Source organism: Pithys albifrons, chromosome 3, assembly GCF_047495875.1.
Source record: "Pithys albifrons albifrons isolate INPA30051 chromosome 3, PitAlb_v1, whole genome shotgun sequence".
NCBI classification, from domain to species: Eukaryota; Metazoa; Chordata; class Aves; order Passeriformes; family Thamnophilidae; genus Pithys; species Pithys albifrons.
The window spans coordinates 56983667-57001277 of record NC_092460.1 but is presented as its reverse complement, the minus strand read 5'-3'; positions in this window follow the sequence as shown (position 1 = coordinate 57001277).

The following is a 17611-nucleotide window of genomic DNA, read 5'->3' as shown; positions in this document are numbered from 1 at the left end:
TCCACTGCACCATTAGAAAAGAACTTCTGAGAAACTGGAAAAAAGGTAAATTATTATATTATTTTTTCTCTATCACGATAAATAATCTTTTGAAATATACAACAAAGTAATTTTATCTTTCTCCACCATAAAAAAAAATGCAAATAAAAAGAAAACTATTAGAAAACATTAGAAATTCTTTCTTTGCTGCCTCTGGATGACCATAATCAAAACACTTTTCACCCACTAGTTGTTTTGTCAGAGTATAATTTTGATTGGTTAAATGGTGTGGTATATTTGGACCATACTTTTGCAAAGATATGGGGAGCAAAATATAAAATGTGTCCTTCATAGCCCTGCAAGTGACAGTACTCTGAATTCCTTCGTTATATAATCAACGGCATTTTTAAAGCAGTAAGAAATGGTAGCATAATGCAGTCACCTGTTCTCCTTGGAGAATAGAATGGTAAAATGGAATTATCACCCATTTACAGTTCCAGAATTTTGTAAAATAGTAGAAATATCATACTAGGCTTGAACATTAGTGTTTATGCTTTTTCTTGGAAGTGATTCATTCACTGTTATTGTATAAGATGCCTGACACAAGGCTCTATTCACTATTCTTTACTCACACCTTGATTTAGCTGCAGCTTACATTAATTTCAGCAAAAGCACAGTGATAATGAACAGTTCATATGTCTAAAAGATTGTACTCCTTATATGATGTCATAATACATACACTTAAATATTTCATTTAAAAACTATAGCTGCTTGTAATACATTAAGTATAAGAAATATATGAGACTTTTTTAATGTATGTGCTGAGCAACAGGCTGAATTTTAGCTTCATGAAAAGAAGTCTTTATGAAGCTGGTTTAGGCATGAGAATATGAAATTCCTTTGGGGATGGTCAGTAACACAAGGCATTCATTTTTCTCTCGTGTACTTGATTCAGTAAGACTTCAGCTGCTCCTGGGAGAAGCTAGAGTCACTGGGGCTTCTCTTTGAGAAGGCTTAGATGAATTGCACGTTTCAGTACTAGCTTTCAATATTACTAAGGTATTCTGCTTCATTACAAAAATGAAACAAAATAAAAAAATCTAATCAATCTCTGAAATAAGTATGTTAAGAGGTTGGAGTTTTTTTCCGTCTTTATGTTTTGTTCTGCCTATTTTAGACAGGTTTGCTTCTAGTCTTGCTTTTCTTTTGTGAGTCATTTATCCCAGATGATTCAGCTATAAAGGATGTTAACTATTAACCCAAAATGTAGTACTAACATATCTGGTGTACTTTTATCTTGGAATAAACAATTCAAAAAGAAAAAAAATTACTTATTATTCGGGATTGTTTTCATGACATAGTGCCTAGAAGTAAAAGGCTTTTAAAGGATATAGGGCTTGATAAGTATTAAATTTTGTATATATATATATGTGTGTGTGTGTGTATCCATCTATCTATCTATCTATCTATCTATCTATCTATCTATCTATCTATCCACACAAAACCAGCAAACATAATTATAATATCTGTACCTATGGCTGTAATGTCTGCACTTACTTGCAGGGTTTGCATATGTCTATTTTCATTACATGTAATATATTGGAATGCACTGTAATGATATTGGCATCTGCAGTAGCTGTAATATCAAATATTTTTATGAAGATTATGTCATAGAAAGGAACTAAGGAATATCTAGGGAAAAATAAATAGTCTCCAAAATCTGCAAAACTTTGAATCAGTGTTATGCATGATAAAATAAAACAAATACTATAAAAATATATCCAGCAATAAAAATTCAATTAAGAGAGAAGTACCAAAACTTACCTTTAGCTTCCACTCTTTCAAGTGTGATGGAGTTACTTGGAATGCAGAGCCAGTGGTATTAGACCCCGACCAATGGCAGTGGCATTCTGGGGCTGTGGGAGGTAGTACAGCTTCCGCCCTCAACTGGAGACCTCAGCCCGGGAAGTTTCTCAAACTTCAAACACCTTTATATGTGATTTTGCTGAACTGAATTGTAGTAAGGTCAAACAAAGCTTTGTTGTAAGAAAATGATATTTATTTCAAATCACAATTTTTTACTGCTTGCCCTCCAATTTCTTAGTGGTCCTACCATTATACCAATACCATTTTCACTTGTGTTCTGGAAACAGCCTTTTAGGAGACCTGATAACCTATAAATGCAATTTTTCTAGTGTCCAAAATCAAGACTTAAATACATTTGGTTATATATTAAAATTTTTCTGATATGTAACACTTCTATTTTGTGGCTTATTATATTTGATAATATTTAATGAATTTCCATCTACTGTGTAGTGTGCATTCAGAGCTACTTTTTTCCCCTTTACTTTTCAATAAGTATTTATGAGGTAACTCGTGGAATTTATGCTTTCCAGTATGTTTTCCTTCTGAGAGGAAATACTGGTTCCTTAATAGATATGAACATCTATCATATGCTGCAAACGGTAGACATACACTATGGTATCATGTGTTCTATTACAGTAGAAATAAATTTTACTATATTAGCATAAATCAAGCTAGCTTTTTTTCCTAATTGACCATATTTTCTTTATTATCAGTCCCTACTTAATTCTGTGCTTACTTTTGCATTAGCAGTATTTGTACAACATACAACCATTCCTCTGAATGTTTTCATTATTTTTCCAGCTCTTCAATGAATTAGGCCTCCTACTACTGTCAATGGCCTGTATTAACAGTTAGGAAACAATATAACCTATTCTGTATCCATGGAGGTATTATAAGATTCATATATAAGGTTCCAGTGGGCTAAGGAAAATTATTCCCTTTGCTTATTTAATTTTCACATTTTATTTTTCAGTAGGAAGACCATCCTAGAAATCCAAATTTGCATAAGGCACTGAAAACACATTAAGAATTTTAAGCCACCTGTCAATAATTTGAATATCCAACATCAAACTTCTAGTACCAGCCTAGGAAATTCAAGATGTTTGATAATGTTTGGTAGATGGGTCAAAGGATAGAAGAGCAACGGCTCTGTTAGCAGATAAGTAGGGGGTAGATAGGGTATTGTGGGACATATCAAATGGCACTATATCATGTGCTACTTTGGCAATGAAACAAGTCTGCAGTGACTTACAGTATTATGACTGCTCCTGGATGACAGACTTCTTTCTAAGGAAGGTTCAACATGAATTGCTTCTATGAAAATGGGGGTCTTCATTTATTAAATCAGATAGTTTTGATTTCCTTTTTCACTGTCCCCTTGAAAAAGCATCTTCTTTCACAAGGAATCAGGACATTAAATACAGTGGAAAAATAGCACTATTGTGTTCCGTTGCTATTCTTTTTCCTCAGGTCAGTAGACTCAGTTTAGTCCTTAAATTAGTGATGTAGTTGCTTGCAATGCCCGTGTATGCTCCTTCCTGACAGGAAAACAAATAGCTATGTAGTTAGACCTAGAGCCTGAAACCTTTGTATCTTTTGGTCTGTAGGCTTGCTTCTCTTGTTTTATAACACCAGTGAAGTTCCAACCACTTTGTGTCTGCATCTTAATCTTGATTTTAGTGGTTTACTATATTCCTTTCAGACTACAATATGTTTTGCTGGTCTTGTTTTTCAGAAACATTAAGCAAGTAAAATTAAATGAAGACAAATGCTGACTTGCAAGCATTCAAATTACTTCTATTCTTTTTTTTTTTAATTTTGTTGCAAACTTATCTGAAAAGAGTATATTTTACACAAAGAATTTTTTAAGCTTATGAGCATGGTGTTTCCCATAGCACAAAAGTAAGAAGACAGGGGTTTTCTTTTGTTTCAGTTTCTGCTTTAAAGAACCAGAACTTGGAGACTGAGTGGTGTATCAGTGGGGGACATGCCTTAGTTGATGCCCAAATTAATATTTGACATTTCGTTTGAGCATGGATCCTATAAGGCCTGATGCTAGCAATCCTAGACCAACTAGAAGCACAAGAGACCTAAGGGGGGGGGGGGGGGGGGGGAAGAAGAAGAAGAAAAAAGATAAAAGGAAAGAAAAATTATTTATAGGCCTTGTGGTATTGCAGAGAAAAAACCCAAACATTTTAAAAAAGCTCACAGAAAATCTGTAATTGAGCTAGAAATGAATTCAGATCACTGCTTGCACTTTCTGAATCCTGTTATCACAGAAGATAATGAAATTCATGAGTCTGACTAAAGGACATTTGGGACTGAGTTTTTTGTGTCCTCTAATTAGTCCTTTTACTAACACTTGGGTTTTTTCCAGGTACCCTGGCCTTGTGCAGTTTAAGTTACTGTCTTGTGAACTTCCTCAGTTGTCTCTTAATCTTGCTGTCTGACTTACTTGGGCTTGATTAAAAGCTCACTGGAGTTAATGGAGAGTTCCATCCCATTCAGTGGTTTTAGAAGTACTTCAGCTGGAAGCATATCCAACTGTTGACCATTACCTAACACATTCCTAGCTAAAATGCATTCCCACTGCATAATTTCTGGCAGTAGTAAATGAAATAATTTTTTCCTGTTTTTTTTTTTTTTTTTGAGACAGCTTTGTTACCATTTCAGTTCTCCTAGTTCTTGGAGGTGCAAAGACTCCTGACTGTGTTCTTGAACTCAGTGCCAAAACCTCAGGGTTGTCCTATTCTAGTTTTTCCAAAACCTTGATTATAAAGCACTGAGACTTTGATTCAGACTGTTGGCATTCATTTGATATAAATAAAATTTTATCTTCGCTTTATTTTCTTTTGGTCCTGACAGGTTCATCCTCAGGAACTTGTGATAAGAAAGAATGTGTGGGGATAAATGCTTGCTTTGCCATAAAATGAAAAATCCTGTCTGACCATCAGAAAGAGCTTGGGTATAGTACCAAGTTTCCCTCTTGTCAACTTCTCAGTCTGCCAATCTGAGCAGAAGTAAAGATATTCAGTCTGCTGCATCAGCTCTGGAAAGTTCTAATGCTGATTTTTACCAGGAGGACAAGTTAATATCCAGCTTTGGAACGAGTGACAGGGGAGTCCCAAAATGACTCATTCATTTTGTTTTTTCACTTTGGCACCTGGCTAAAAGATATTCTTGCTCTGAAACGAAAGACCAAGAGCAATGACGTGAAATAAATTGACATGTTTATGTATTTTCATATAAAACAGTAGTAACAAAACAAAAGATCACCTCTCCTGGGCCAGGGACCAGTCTGCATAAGGGGGAGGTAATACATGAGTCTTTGAGTAATGGTGACAGTAAGTTAAACTGCTTGGGCTACACTGTCTCTAAAAAAGTCACTTTTAGTTTCCTCCAACCCTTCCACATTCGCTGAGCAGAAATGCCTCTGTCAGATGAACAAAATGGTGTCACTTACACTGTGTCACGGGGACAATTGTGTTTTGGTCTGAAGTGGGAGGTCCATGAGTATTCATTTCTCAAAATATGTTATGCCTTGTGAGTTTATTAGTGTTAGTATGAGGAAGGAAATGTGGGGCACTTGCAAAAGAAAATGGCACAAAAAAGTCAAGTTGAGCTGGTACCAACACCTGGCATAAACCAAAGACTACAGAATATGCTCACCAAGCAGGGACAAGAGGCATCTATTCCAAATAAAGTTGTTATGAGAATGTCACCTCAGTGGGTATAGAAAACATTGGTCTCAAAGTTCAAAATTTATATTTTTAGCAGAATCCTTAAATATTTTAATTTATGCAAGAATTATTTCTAGAAAAAGCAAGTTTGTATTGTTTCCCTAAAAGCCCTAAGATGTAATTTATTTTTCATATACTTGGAGAGAATTCATAGTTGAAGTAATAAAATGTCATATATTGTGTCAATTTGGTTACTGATTTGTATATAACTATTAATTTTTTAAATCTTTGTTTCTTTTTAAGGGCCTATAAACTGTTACCTATTTATGTTGGGTTTCAGATTATTTGGTTCCAAACGTACCATTTATTAAAAGAACACCTACCATGAATGTTAGTTTTCTTTTACTTTATTGTAGACAAATGACTCCAAATTAGATGTAACTCCCTCTACAGACATTCTAAATCCTTTGGAAAGACATTTATTATTGTGAATTAAAAAAAAATAAATTATTTTAGAATTTAAATTATGATTTGTCAAACAATATCCTCTAACCTGTGTATATGTTTATCAACCTAATGGAAATGGATTGGTTTTAGTTTTCTAAATAAAAGTAGTATTTAGTGCTCCAAACTATGTCCATAGAATGATCATTAAGAATTTTACCAAGGTGCATAGTAAGAACATTCCCTTTCTGCACCTGGATCAACTTTCTTGAAGACTACATACTATACCAACGAGTCTCCTTCATGCCCAAATAAAAGTTTTTCTCACCTACTTTTGGTCTGTAACCTTGTTATTTCCCACATCATTATTTATTACTTATTTTCCAAATTTAAATATGTTGTTAGAATTATACTAAACAAAGAGAAAGCATGATGTGAAATCCTACAATAATTGAATTTACTAAAATCAGTGTCAGGACTAAAATTCAGGCCAGCATAGACTGTTTCTTCTGTGATATGAAACACTCTGACTCTTTTTGTTTGTGTGTTTATTCAGAGAGAGGATGAAGAGGTAGGAAGCTGCTTTGATAGATCCCTTGTCTGTTATCAGTACCACTTGCATTTCATGAATTGCTGGATTGTGGAACCTTGTTCACCCTAGGGCCCTGGGAAAGGAGAGCATCATATGAACCTCACTGACACTAGGGAACAAAGGCTGGAGAACAGAAAAACAAATGTCTCAGAGAGAAGGAGAAAGGAAGGAAATCATGTGTCTGCAAAAGGGCTTAGCATTTCCATTTTGCTCATCAAAGTTAAAAGAAGTACAAAAGAAGGATTTAGAGTGCTCCAACTGTTCCATTCCCTGTGCAAATACCATAAACAGGAGGGAAAAGAGAGTTAAACAGAAAATGTGAGATAGCTACTTTTGTTTTTACTAGCAAAGTCTTGTTTAGATTTAATTATTTCTGCATAAACAGTGAATGCAAGGAATAAAAAAAGCTTCTTAATGAGTCACAGAAATAACTTCCCATTGTGTACATATCAACTCAAGTGTCTTATTTCTCAGTTTTGTCTGATTTTTGGTTCTTGGGGGATGTTTCCCTTTCATTTCATTTGACTAAGTCAAAAATATTCCTTGTTCTATGTAAACATGCATAGGCAAGAAAGAGATGTATTTTCAGAGGATTTTGCTGGTAAAATCATAAATGGTCAGGTTTTTTCTACCTTCTTATTACTTCTTTCATAATTAAATGGTTTACAAGAAACATGGATTGGTCTATCAGGTACATGCATGCACACGGAGATACGTGCAGGTTATACTGTAGCTCATTAATGAAGGCAGTTTCAGGAATTCCTTCTGAAGCCAAAAATGGAAGTCAGAGCTTCAGACTCACATACTTGGTTATATTCCACTCACATTAGAGAGACTGTCATTCTTCTAAAACCAAATGTACAGTTTGCTGTTAAAGAGGTATAATTTGCATCAGTTTTGAGAAGGAGCAGGGAAAGAAAACTCTGTTCTTTCTTTAATCATAGTTGAATAAAAGATAGCACTGCTGAGTATGCAAGCATGTGGTGTTGCAGAATGTTTTTTATTAGCATACTATTGTCAGCTATTGTCTGCTGTTCCAACCCAGCCTGCGGACTGGTGGTGCTAGGCTTTTTCAGGAACATGCAGTTCCTGGCTCCAGAGATGGAAGACTTCAGAGTGGTTTTGCTTAGCTAAGCAACTACAATTCAGACCTAGGTTATCACATTTATCGCTAAAAGATGAATGATGTTTTGCTTGAGATTGAAAAATAAACCAGAAACAAAGTTCAATAAGACAAGGATTTGGAATTCATTCGAGCACAGGCTTTGTGGTGAATGCTGACATACCCATTTGTTCAAAAGAATACTATTGTACTAGCATCATTTCATGGATAGGGACTATAAAAGAATTTATGTAGCATAATTTCCTCAACATCCTGAGCAAATTTGATATGGAGGTAATGAATTAAAATTGCTTTTCTCATTAGCATAAATTTTTCCCAGTTTCTTATGTAGTTTGAATATGAAATTGTATTTGTGTTCTCAGGTTTGCATTTTGTATTTCATATATTGCAGTGTTTTATACCCTCTCTATATATTTCCATAATGTTAATAATGTTTGTAAAGAAGATAGCATGATTATTTGCATTTGAATTCCTTCAACTAATACTACAGTTGTAACATAAAGGTATTCTAATGCTTTAATAGAATTCATTACAAAACACATGGGTACTAATTACCTTAAATTTTACAGCGACAGTACAGCTCACTAGTAAGCAATTCTCACCTGCACTGATCCAAACCAGTTATAATTACTCCAAACTGCGTAGTATAGTCTGGGAATTATTAGTGTAGTGTATAAAGCAGTCATCTTCACATTTTGCTCAGGCACCAGTGTGTCAGACATGCAGTTGGACTTTGTGTTCTCATAATATCAGTTGCATCCTTCAATGGTATATATGCATGGTTTCCTTTTGATTTTTTTTTTCTTCTAGTGGTAGCTTGGGTACTGGCTCTGTGGGCATTATCTCAAGGGAAGCTCTACTGACCTTAAAGTACAGTGTTCTGGTCTAATATTCTGGAAAGATATTATCTTAATCTCTTATGTAATCAAGAATTGAACCATAAGAGTATCTTTCCCTGGAAGAAAAAAACAGAAGAGGAAAATTACTCTTTATAAATTTGAGATACAAAAGGTAAAATAGCTCCACTTTTTCCCCCAACTATTTTTTTCAAATTTTTTTAGATAAAAAGTGGGGTTTTCATATCAAAAGTTATTCTAAAATCTAAAAAGAAATATAATCTCATTACAAAAGCCAGGAATAAAATGCATATAGTATTGGAATATATTTCATAGGATTTTATAAAATATTAAAATTGTAACCCTACATTTAGGGTTTTCAAAATATGAAGGTCTGACAAAGAGATTCTTTTTCTAATTAATTTAGTCAAAGTGCTCTGTAAAATAGAGCTGGAAATGATCTACCACTGCTGAACCTCAGCAGGATTGCTATTGCCAGTGCAACTGCCTGTCTAAAATTTGTTTTCTTCCCATTACTCTAACTACATGGTAATTATTTTTTAATTATATATATTTTCATAGAGTAAACACGCTTTCTTTTAGCAGAATTTTTTTCCCCAAAAAATCATTACCCATTCTATAGGAAGCTTTCTCACTTAGTAACATCTTCTAACTTTGAAATATTTGTTATTCAAAAAGAGGCTGTGGTCCAGGATTGCTCTGCAGTGGCAGGGATAGCACTTAGAGTTTTGGACAAGCTGTAGAGGAGGGAAGCAACTTCACCACCATGGCCCATGAGGTGTCTCATGGGATCAGGGAGTGGGAAAATGAGGAAGGGAGAAGGTAAACCTGCTTTAGTATGTACACCAGCTTTAGTGGCCTTCCTTATTTCCCCTTATAGCAAAAGACAGCCCTCACAGGTCTGTTCATGTGACAGACGAAAGACTATCCTGCTCCACAGATACATGCAAGGCAGCTGGAGTGATACAATGGCTATATCCACACCAGCACGAAGTCATCTGATGGGGAACCCACCAATCTAAAACCAAAGGTGCATTTCCAAGTAGAGCTAGTATGAGTCCTGTTGGATGATCCAACCTTGACTACAACACACCATTTCAGGCTCTTTACAGATTTTTTAACAGCAGCCAGCAAGCTTCAACTGATGTAGCTGAGAGGTACAGAAGGAACTGTGGCACTCGGTGGTGAGCATGGGAGGTGGGTGCTGTAGTCAAGGAATGTGGGGCAGGGGCGAGTGAACCAGTTGCACAGAGTGAAGCAGACATAGCTGGTCTGCACCAGGGCTAACCACAGCCTGACTCCAGGACCTCTGACACTGTAAATAAGAGACACACCATCCTTCAGCCAAAAGTTCTGTTTATTTGTTTTGAATTTTTTCTTTAAACTGTTTCTTTTCTGAGTAGACTTGGGAACATGTCCTTTGAAACACTAATGCAGAAAGAATGTGAGAGCCTTGATTTTTCTCAGATAGGCTTTAAGGAAAACTATTAATTTGCTTTAGCTCTTAGAAAGACTATGAATTTATCTATTAAGTAAAAAATATACCTGTGAACAAGAATTATAAGTGTTTTTAGCCAAGCCTTCACTTATATCATTTCAATATTTGGAAAACACCTTTAAAAAGTTTTTTAGAAAATAACACAAACAGCAGTTCAGCAAAACTGCAGGTCGATATGAGCATGATAATAAAGGGATCTTTAACTGGTTAATGTGAATTTCTCTATTATTCTACAGGCCATGCATTAGGCATATTTTTTAAATGCATGTATCCAAGAAAAATACCTAAGTTAATACTTTGTGCTTATTTGTGGTTGAACAGAAGTATTAAAACCTTGCTTTTCAGTTCTATTTGAAATATATGTGGTGCTTTCCCAAACTGCTTTTCTAATTTACATACACACACACACACACACAGATCCTGGTAGCTTCAAAGAACACCAAGAGAGTGTAATAAAATGGCCTTTAAACTTCTGATTTTTAGAATTGTCTTTTAGGGGGTTTTACTTCTTTTGTTTCATTTCCTGCACAATGTGTCATTGACCCTCAGTGCTTAAAATTAAACTGCAATCAGCATTTACTCAGCTCACCATCTGCCTCAAATTGCGATGTGGTCTCTACAGTCTCTGTCATCTCTATGTTGTGATTAACGGAAATGCATCAGAATAGGTTCATGAAAGGCCTTCTGTTGAGCACAGTCAGTATAGCTAAAATACTGATAAGATGGTTCATTGAGTGAAATTTCGCTACCATATATCATCCAGAAGAGATAAACAAAGCAAAAATTGAGCACCTGATGTAAGCAAGTGTTGGGAAAATAACACAGGGACTGGATGATACACAGAAGGGAAAAGGAAAGTGTTAGTTAGGGTTCCACATAACTGCAAATGTAGCCAGTGCTATTTCAAGATTGCTTATGCCCTGTTTTTACACAAAGCTGTGCTGATGAATGTGTGAGAGAATCATTCATGGGAAAGTTTCAGCTTGTTCAAGTTTCCTGAAGTAAGGAAACCCAGATTAATCCAGATTCATCCAGCTTTAGATGTAGGGAATAACTCCAGCTCTGGTGCACAGGAAAAATCCCCATCCAGGCACAAGCGACACAGTGTTAAATTTCGTTGTATAAATGGTGCTTTCTTTTTGTTTCTGTCCTGTGATGAGCAATGCAGTGATTATAGTGCTGTTTGCCCAGATGCCCACAGTTATTTTGCTGATTCCTTTTGGTAGTCAGTCCACTGTAAGTTAACTGGGGAAAAAATTATCTGCTGGCGCCATGGCAAAAAGCCTTGTCAGCCATGTATAAATTCAGGTGGGCACTTAAAAGTTTCCTAACTGTAAAAGCAGTAGAACTATTGTCCCATGACAGAGAAAAGTCTTTGGTAGTTTTAGTGCAAAATCACTGAAATGTATGAATTGGATTATGTAACAAGTAATTGAGATTTTTGCTGCAAATGAACAAGTTCTACATGAAGATCAGAAGCTTGAATTTATCATCTGGGGAAAGGGAATAAGTAGAAATGTTCTGCTATAGTCTGATGTAATCAAAATGGTAGGCAAGGAGGCGTATTTGAAACTGCATTTTTAATGTGTGGACTGTATCTGAATGACCATGTGTGAGGAGACAAGGAAATAAAATAAGAACTGCTGTACTGGAGACCAGAAGCAATTTATTCTAATAACCAAACTATATAAAAATACTGACAAAAGCCATGCATGGGAGTAACAGTTCAGGCATAAGCAGCATAGCACATAGGGCCAAAATTTGGGCCACAGAAGGAAGAAGGAGGATTTCAGAAGAAGAGTGAGTGAGAAATTAATATTAGTAAGGAAAACACATAAATGGCAATGTAGAGAATTACAGAAGAAAAATAGTAAGCTCCATTTTTCCCATTCTAGATTCAAGTTTCTTTAATATAGTTATCATCAGGAAATTGGGGATTCCCTACCACAGAGGTTAAAGATCAAGTACTGTGAATCAATAAACTTGTCTAAGGAAAATTAGTAGTGGGAGTGAAAGCATCAGCAGGGAGTGGAAGAGACTGAAGGAAGGACTTAGAGCTACTGAAGAATGGCCTGAGATGTAAGAGGAAACCCACCTACTGATGTTTCTGCTGAACACATAAATAAGATGCCAAACCATCACTTTTTCACACCATCATTTCCTGGAAGGAAAAGAGACATTTCAGTTTGTCTCTGTTATGCAAAGATTTAAGTGTGCATCTCATTTGTAATCTCTAGCATTCATATATTGTCCTTACCTTAGTAAATTCTGAGGGACACAGCCTCAGCTGGTGCAAATCATCCGACTTCCCGTCAGAGTGCAGATTAAAAGCAAGCTGAACCCTGAGCATTTTATGGTGGTTTAATGATAGCTAATACACAAGCATGATATGCCAAACTAAATATAAATTAAAGACCAGTGCAGCATGACTTGTAAAACTGCATTACTGAACCAAAGCCATCTGTGAGGTAAATCACTTGAAGCCTGTGGTGAGCTTAATCTGTTGGAGAAAGTTCTTTCATTTATGTCTCTGAAACACCATTAACAAAGGCAGATTCTGGTCCACATGCTACTTTTAATAGAATTCAAGGGCAGTGAATTAGTCAGACATTTCTATCATTAAAAGGAATCCTGCTAAGGGGACCAGTCAGCCTTGGTTGCTACTGTATAGTGCCAGTGACTGTCACTGTATCAGCTGCTACAGAGAAAAGTTTGTTCCTGTGGAACATTCTACCATAGCATTCAGAATGGTTTCATTTCATTATGTCTGGAATTTTATGTCATTGCATAAAGATATTAAAAGGGAGCAGAGGAGAACTTCATAATATATCGTCTGAAAGGAATAATCAAAGGCAACAAAACTTTCCCTTTGGCAGTTAGTTTTTTCCCTTTTACTACATGAAACATGAGAACTCTTATTATATAAAACTGTGCTTTCCTGTGAATTTTTCCTTTAGATTTGCCAATGAGACATGATGATTTAATTCTTTCCAGATATTCAGTTGATTTAATATAATTTCTTTCATGTGGAACAAATGTGGAGCTCCTAGAATATTTATTCTTTTTCACAAATCCTTAAGGATGCATTTCATGGAATCACAAAATATTTTTGGCACTCATTTCTTGAAATAATTACATGGTGTTTGATTATAAGCCTGTTTATTGAAGCTCGCGTGGTGTTTGTTCTGTGTTGTTAGCCCTGGTTTTTTCCTTTTTTTAAATGAGAGTACAGAGATGTGTGCTTGAATGAAAAATACTATTTAAAACCAACATATTTGAATAAGAAGACCCCTTGTCCAGGTTCTCTAGGCACAGCTGTTACTATTTCAAACCCAGAAGCTTTTATGTACCTCATTCTAATTTCATTTCTCTGGGATTATTTCCGGAATAGCTTGAAGCATTGATTATGGTTAAAAGTTTCATTTTTCTCTAAGTAAAACCAGTTTCATGAAAGTCTTGATTTCATAATATCTTTTATTCACTCTGATGCCTCTTTCTCTACCCTGTGTATTATGTATGTATGCAGCAGGTTTCTTTTGTGTGCTACATATATTTAATTGGATTGACAAAGAACAACCTTGCCACTGTGGGATTCTGGAAAGAAGACGTGTAGGTGTGGAGAGGGATCCAGAACCACATTTTTTCCCGAACTTGATTGTGTATTGAAGCAAAAATATGTTGTGTTAAGGTTGAGCAAAAAACCAATAGAGGGATTAGATATGAGAGCTGTTGAGTACTTTCTTCTCAACTTTCCCTCCTCTTTGTCCTGAAATTCACCTTCCAATTAATAACTTTTTGCACTGTTCTAAATATTGTTAAAGTAGAAACGGGCCTAGGGAAATTCACACAGTTTTCCTTTTAACCCTTTCTTGTCCCTTAATTTTTTAATAGAAACCCATAAGATCACTCCCACTGTCTGGGAATGACTGCTTCACTGAGATCATAGTTCAGATGAGGGAACAGCTGAATTTTGTTGCTGTCATGGCCATTTCAAAACAATGCTGCTGTTCTCAGTGTTGAATTTCTGACCAGAATCCATTTGGGACCAATGTAACCCAATCTGTCTCTGTAATAAGAAATTCACTTTTAGATTTCTAGAACCCCAGAGAATGTAAGATCTGATATTTATCTGCCTTTAAAAGAAAACAAAACAAAGAAACAAACAAAAGATAGAAAAATGTTAATCTTGAGGAGTAAAGTCTGTTCTCTTGTGAAAAAAAAATCCTGCAAGTTGGATTTCTGATATCCTGAAATCTCTATTTAAATTTAAATTTGGTCCATATTACCATATTAATCAAGATGAAGCATCAAGTTGTCTACCTACCAGGAGTAAGATGACTTCACAAAGCCATCCCATTTATAAAAGTATAGTTGCCAAAGATTTTATGATGAAGCAGTGTTTGGACTGCACTTAGAATTTCTTTAAACACTTTTTTATAACCACCCAATGCTGAATTTTCTCCTTCAGCCTGGACAACTTTTTTTCTGGTATTCCTAGAAAAAATAGGACTTTCTCATTGAGTGATGTTAAATGGAGGCTAGCAAGAAACAAAACTTTACTTTTGAGCCTGTGGTACATCTGAGCCATGATTCTGCACCTGAAAGTATTTAAGGGGCCATAGAACTTCTGTAAAACCCAACAAGTCAGCATGCTGCTGAAAATTAGTTGACCATGAATCTTATATCAGCCAGTGTCTGAAATGTCAGCTGATAAAACAAAGCTTATAAGCTGATAATATATGAAGGACCATATGGTTTCCAGGATGCAAGCTAAGCCAAAGGAGTTGCCAGAGTTGATGTGCCAACTGACATTGCCCCTTCATGTGGTTTCCAACTAATGAAATTGATGGCCATGCTCTATTACCATATTCCTTCTGGAAATTATTCTCAAAGACAACTCCACGTCAACATGAAATAGTGCACAGAATAGGGTAATGCGTGATCTGAAGAAAGCTCATGGATGTTATTTACACATCTGCAGAGATTCTTTGTGTTTGGACTGTAAATTAATCATAGTGCTTTAGGCAGCATTACAAATAATGAGCATTTGCTCTTAGCTGTTGTTGTCCTGTCAGTTCCCAAAAGAAGTAGCATTAGACTAGACTGAAGCATAATAAGTCTCAGGCTTTAGGAAAGACCACAGCACTGCTATAAGAGGCATTGTGAACCAGTAGTTTCCAAACTTTCAGGCTCTCTTTTTTCCTCTAAGAAAGCACCTAAGCTCTTTGTGTCTTCTTCTCCTTTCTTTTACTCTCTTCTAAATGTTTTTTGTCATTCCTCTTTTATCCCCCCATCCCAAATTCCTTCTCTCCCCTTCCTAGTTATCTTTTTCATGTCTCATCCTCTCTTTTCTAGTATTTGACTTCCTTTTTCTCCTTCCTTATGGTTACATTGGTAACACAACAAATGACACATACAGTTGGTTTTTTACTTGTTCAGGTACTGGCCAGAACAAGAGCCTTTTCATATGTCTGGAGGTACTGAGTAAAATCAATACCAACTAAATCTCCTGCACAGATTTTTGAGATCTCTAGGAATTCTCCCTAAGCAGGCAGTTTTTCCACAATTACAATACTGTGAAATAGCATTTTGTTTAAAGTGGAAAAGACCATCAATGTGGATAAAGCTAATATATATCTTTCTCTAAGAATACCCTCCACAGCCACTTTGACTGTAATCTATCAACTGATTTCTCACTTGATCATATCACATCACTTCCCTTTCTGCACAGTTTTTATCTGCTCCAAGTTCAACCACTGACAACAGAACTCCATGATCTTGTGTTACAGAGTAGGAAGCACCACCTAATCCTGACTGAGTGCTTTATAATTTGCTTTCAGCTTTTTTTTTTTTTCAGGAGTAGAGAGCCCAAGGCTTCAGTATGTTCAGCTTATCTTTAGACAAGTTAAAAGGCTTCAGTCTAAAGGCTTAGTTCCTTGAAAGAATAGGAATTTCCATCCTCAGGAAGGAACCAAACTGAAGTCAGCAGTTCAGGTAGTTCCCAGTTCTTTAGACCTCTCGAGAACAATGTTTCCACTGTTTCTTCTCTCTGAAGTCCCTTAGCAGCAGCAAACTGCTCAAGCTTCATGCACAGGCTTCCAAAGACCTCTCTTCCATCTGCACTGCTAAGTTGAACTAGCATGACTCAAGAGGCAGCTGCAGCAGGTCATTACATGGACTCAGTGACAGATGTCACTGAACCAGGTAAGGCTGAGTTAATGATGACGTTAAAATTCTGTTCCCCAAGTAATTGATTATAGAGAATTTCAGCTTTGGTTAAAAAAACATGCAATTTTAATCCCATTCCACATGGATAAAGTATGATTTTTATAAACGTTATGAATGTTTAAAATCCAAAAATTAATTAAGAAGAATCCAAAATTTTTAGGCTGCCTTTCTTTTTTACCTCTTTTGTTTTGACATCCCAATCTAAGAGGCCTGGCTCATATCTGCAGTCACAAGGGGCTGCCATAAATATTTCCCCCAGTCTTACCAGTATTCTTCCTTTCCTTGCCCATCATTCAGCCTCCAGAGTTCTTTGGGGGAATTGAAGTGCAAGAACTCGGGTGTTTTTTCTCTAGGTAGTTAATGGATATTCAGATAGTTCAATCTATGTGTATGCCTGCTTGAAAGAAATACCTAATGGGGGCTGTTTGCTGACATTGGTATCAATGAGGCTGTGGACTTTTCACCTAATTTTTTCTTGACAGACCTCAGGGTAAGGTCTGCTGTAAAAGAAAAGGTATTTTAGGGGGCAATTCTGTATAGCTGCTGACAGAAAGCATGGCTGTTACACCAGCATTGAGGTTTGCTCTTCCCTAAATTTGATAAAATTTTTATGGGGGCTGTTTTGGTTTAAACCCAGCTAGCAACTAAGAACTACACAGCTGCTCATTAACTCCCCCATCAGTGGGATGGGAGAGAGAATTAGAAGAGTAAAACTTATCAGCTGAGATAAAGGCAGTTTAATAGGTAAAGCAAAAGCTGTGCATGGAAGCAAAGCAATACAAGGAATACTGTGGGCAGGCAGGTGTTCAGCCACCTTCAGGAAACAAGGGGTCCATCACACATAATGGTGGCTTGGGAAGAAAAAGACAATCACTCCCCCTTCTTCACCCAGCTTCACATATGAATATGATTTCATATGGTATAGAATATCCCTTTGACCAGTGAAGTCGGCTGTTCTGGCTGTATCACCTCCCAGCTCCTTGTGCATTCACAGCCGTCTCACTAGTAGGGTGGGGTGAGAAGTGGAAAAGTCTGTGAGGCTGTGTAAACACTGCTCAACAATAAAAAAACATCTCTATATTATCGACTCTGTTTCCAACAAAAATCCAAAACACAGCCTATAGAAGCTACTGTGAAGAGGATTAACTCCACCCAAGCCAAAAGCAGCACAGGACTAATGTGTCAAGAAGAATACATTAGGTGTTTTCAGTCAGTGTTAGGATCCTTTAGGCTTGAAATAAATTTTAAGAAATGGTGGTATTTCCCAACATTGTTGATCCTTGGCCAGTCAGAGCTAATTGTCTCTCTCTATGTTTCTCACCTATACAAGCAGTTGCACATACT